Below are 5,082 nucleotides of genomic sequence, written 5' to 3' on the forward strand. Positions count from 1 at the left end.
AATCTTCAATTGTACAGTATTGTGCAATAGCAAGAAATTTTCAATTGCACAGTATTGTTCAATAGCAAGAAATCTTCAATTGACAGTATTGCGCAATAGCAAGAAATATCAAATATCACAATATTGTGCAATAGCAATCAATTTTCAATTGGAGTTATCTTTCTTTGTCCAGAATAGATATTTGTGCAATAGCAAGATATTTTCAATATTCTTTGTAAATTTGAGTTATCTTTCTTTGTCCAGAATAGTAGTTGAATCAACTCAAATCATTGTTTTACACAATAATCAATGTATTTTCACCATTACTACCAACTGATAAAATAAAACAATCTTTACCATTCAGTGATAACAAGCACTTTTTTTTACATTTTAATATTTTATGATGTATATAAATGAGCAGTTATTGTTGCAAACTCCATTAGAAATTTGAATTGAGATCAGTTTTGGAATAAGGGAAAGTTTTTCTCATTTCAGTTTTCATAAATAAAAATAAAATTTCTTCAAATATTTTTTTGAGAGGATTATTATTCAACAGCATAGTGAATTGCTCAAAGGCAATTTTTTTCTTAAAGTTCATTAGACCAAATTCATTCTGTGACAGAAACCTATGCTGTGTCAACTATTTAATCACTATCCAAATTTAGAGCTCAATCCAGCTTGAATGTTGTGTCCATACTTTCCTCAACCGTTCAGGGTTCAACCTCTGCGGTCGTATAAAGCTGTGCCCTGCGGAGCATCTGGTTTCAGCATTCAAAGATATATTTCAATATATGTACAGAAATGAAGAAAAATCTTTCCTTTGAATATGTTGTTTGAAACAATTATATATACTTTTGCATCTTTGTACCCTTTGTTAGTCTTGCAATTATTTGTTAATTTTAGTTCATTTATATGTTTAGTACCACGTCCATTTGTACTGAACTCGTACGCAACTTTATTTAGGGGCCAGCTGAGCCGTTTGCGGGATTTTCTAACTGTATCGAAGATTCACTGGTGGCCTTCGGCTGTTATCTGCTCTTCGGTCGGGTCGTTTTTTCTTTGATATATTTTGTTATTGTACCTAAGATTGTGCAATAAATTTGATTTAAACAATTTTACTCGCCCTAATTGGAATTTATATTTACGCATTATGAAAGAAATCTATAAAAAGAAGACGATGTCATTGCCAATGGTTTAGTCCCAAATTTATTAGTATCATTGGTATACTGAAAATCATGACAATATAAATATTCAAGTCTGATATATTAAACAGTTCTCTTTCGTCGATGCAGTTGGTTAATGATTCCTGTCTAAAAAAAAGTCAATGGAAATTACTTGTTTTCGTTAAATTTTCTTAATAACTTTAATTTTCAATAAGCAGATATTTATTATCTTTTTATTGTATTTGCTATGATTCTTTGTGATATTGATCCATATAATATAGATTGAAATGGAAGAAAATTTGGACCATAATATCGTCTTCTTGTACATACTACTTTCAATGATTTGTTAATTTAAAAATAAGAAGATTCGGTATGATTACACGAGAAAACTACATAAAAGAGACCAAAGGATATAACAGTGAACAATTATAGGTCAAGAAACAGCCTTCAAAATTAGTAAAACCCAGACAAGGCAGCTTTTATATGCACCGACATGACAAATGTCAAACAATTCAAACGAGAAATCTAACAGTATAATTTATGTACAAATCAATGAACGACAAACACATGTGATATAAAACAGCAAAGGCCAAACAGTGAATGATAGGCTCTTGACTTTGATATAAGTTAATGTCACGTATATGTGGCATATAAAAGGATTGTTAGGAGTACATGCTGTATCACGGTTTTCCATGACACTTTCTTTTAATTTTCATGAACCATAGATAATGACGAATGTTTATGACACTTATAGCAAGATATTGATTTCGAAGAATTTTCAAAAAATTCAGTCTTGATCAGTAAACATGACAAAAGCCATCTACAAACGATCCGGATTTTATGTTGATTGTTGAATTGATGGCATATATTTAATGTTGAAATCCTAGGTAAACACATGTGTTGACTGAAACTACTTTTTCAATTTAAAAGCAAACTTGGCAAAGGTATGCATTGAAGTTGACCTACAAATAATCTCTTTTAGTACCGAATCTGAACTCAATATGGATTTCAAATTGAAAACCAAGGATGTATAAATGATAAAACATTTGCGAAGCTATATAATCAAAAGTAATATAAAAAAGAATAGGCAAATTAATCTAGGATCAACATTGCCTAGGGGAATAAGAATCTTATTTTCTCATACATGTCAGAGATGAAGTGGAATCAATACCATCTTGGTATTGACTTGATTTTCATTTCTTCCAAGGTTAACATAAAACTACCTTTGATAGTTCGAACAAAAAATGCAATGCAGTAATCTTTCGTTAAATCAAAATAATATAAAAAGAAGATTTGGTATGATTTCATTCAACCATGTGATGGCCATTTATATTCGGTTTTTTTACCACTCGCTATCTCTCCAGATAAAAAATGAAAAATAATCTAAGGCTGCCATGTATTATTTCTTAAATTACCAAACTTGTTCTGAAAATGTTTTTCAATAAAACATTACCTATGTTATGCATGTCATATGAATCTCTTATGAGCGATTATTAACTACAAATGTACAATCTTGAACAAAAGAAGATAACTCCAACTGAAATTTATGAATCATTAATGCTTTTTAACTTTATCTGGCCTTTTACATGTGTTTTTGATTCGATCGTCACTGGTGAGTCTTTTGTAGACAAAACACGAGTCTGACGTAAAAAATCGCAATCCTGGTATCTATGATGAGTTTATTAATTTTATTTTTATAAATTTACCTTTGAAGAAATAAACGTAAAAAAACGCCACTTTTTGTGTAACGCGCAGTTTATATTTCGTATATCGTGTCTTTGTCTGTCGTAAATTCATCATACGGATAACATGACGTAATGAACTATAATATTATATATTATATAAAAAAAGAAGATGTGGTATGATTGCCAATGAGACAACTGTCCACAAGAGACCAAAATGACATAGACATTAACAACAATAGGTCACCGTATGGCCTTCAACAATGAGCAAAGCCCATACCGCATAGTTAGCTATAAAAGGCCCCGATATGAGTTCGTTTGTACTGTATTCTTGTCAAATAGTGTTGTCATTTCAGCAGTATTTTTAACATTGCCTTATAAGCGAGAGGTTTGGTTTTACTAGCCACAAAATAAGGTTCAACCCATCATGTTTTCTTAAAATGTCCTAAACCAAGTGAGAAATATGGCAGTTGTTATCTATACTCCGTTTCTATATACGTTGGCGTTTGCTTTGTTGTAGTTAAGTGTTTCTGTAATTACGTTGTTTTCCTCTTATAATTGACGTGTTTTCCTCGGTTTTAGTTTGCTACCATGATTTTTTTTTTGCTTAAGGTAGTTCAGGGGTATACCGCCATCTTGGATTGTACAATCACAGTAAATAGTTGGTCTAGTTTTTTGCCCAAATCTGCAAATTTTGTGACAGATTTGCAATTTATTGGTTACCCGGTTTATATATATATATATAAAGAAAACATAATCGAAAATGTTTTACCAAATACCAAGTATTTGTGCTTTTAGAATTAACTTTTCAAATAAGTTATTTGACGGGAGATAACTCTTTTAGTACAAATTACAGTATTACTGATGAGTCTTATGTAGACGAAACGCGCGTCTGGCGTATAAAATTATAATCCTGGTACTTTTGATAACTATTTGTACTGGACATATTTTTATTTTTTACAAGTAGCAAGAAAACAAGTTCGGTGACACTATTTTTTCTTTAATATTCTTATAATATATTTTAAAAACTATCTTGTCGTATTCTATTTAATAATTCTGTCTCACAGATTTCTTTTTAGCACGAAAATGTGTGTTTTTTCAATTTTGAACGATTCGTACCTTAAAAAATAGCACAGTGACCCATATCATTTTTTGGACGAAAGCATATTCAAATCTTGATTTTTGCAAAGTATAAGAAAATCCTGTCATTTTTTCCTATACTCCTGAAGTACCTAAATCGAGTTATTAATATTAAACAGCGGTATACTACTGTTGCCTTTATTAAACTTATTTACCTAGCTAAATTCAAATATTCACACCCGCTTTAAAGTTGAACTCCCATTCTTGATCTGTTTTCAATTATGCTTAAGTGATTATTACCCAAAAAATAGTTAATGAAAGACAAACATGAGACAATCTTAATAAATATGCTGAAAAATTACAAAGCAATGACGCAGATATACGCAACTTACATCTGAAAAAATAAATAAAACAACTTAACTTTCTTTTTCTTTTTAACAGTGGTATAATAAATTGTTTATCTAACAAAGGAGTTGACACATTTGTCTTCAAGTAACCTTTTGAGTAACGGAGTAGGTCCTAAATTTCTAGTTTACAAAACCCTTAATTTTTGGAAAAACTAAGGATTTTCTTATCCCAGGCATAGATTACCTTAGCCGTATTGGCACAACGTTTTGGAATTTTGGATTCTCAATGCTCTTCAACTTTGTAATTGTTTGGCTTTATACATATTTTGATATGAGCGTCACTGATGAGTCTTATGTAGACGAAACGCGCGTCCGGCGTACTAAATTATAATCCTGGTACCTTTGATAACTATCCAGTAAGACTCCTTTTTGGTCTCAAAATATAGCAGTTTTATAAAATTGTTAAAATGTTAACTTTTAGTTATTCATTGGACAGAAGTATACTTCTGCTACATAAATTTTGGCTGATTTTGACAATACAATGCACATATATAGGGTACTAGCACCATTAAGTCATGCTAAATTACTGAAATCTTCAATATTCTAGCATTTTTAGGCAGTAAAGCTGCCTTATGCGAGCACCCTGGATTTGTGTGCTACCCAATAAATGCTGAAATACGTGCCATTGTTATCATCTAGCTGGCTACTATATTATTTATAACTTATTGGACAGTATTTTTATACTTTTCATTCACGATTACAAAAAATATGACCAGAAAAACCTTAAATGATCGTCGATTTTCCCAAAAGTTTTGAAGTTGCACATAGGAA

The sequence above is a fragment of the Mytilus trossulus genome, chromosome 1 (genome assembly GCF_036588685.1).
Source record: "Mytilus trossulus isolate FHL-02 chromosome 1, PNRI_Mtr1.1.1.hap1, whole genome shotgun sequence".
Taxonomy (NCBI): Eukaryota; Metazoa; Mollusca; class Bivalvia; order Mytilida; family Mytilidae; genus Mytilus; species Mytilus trossulus.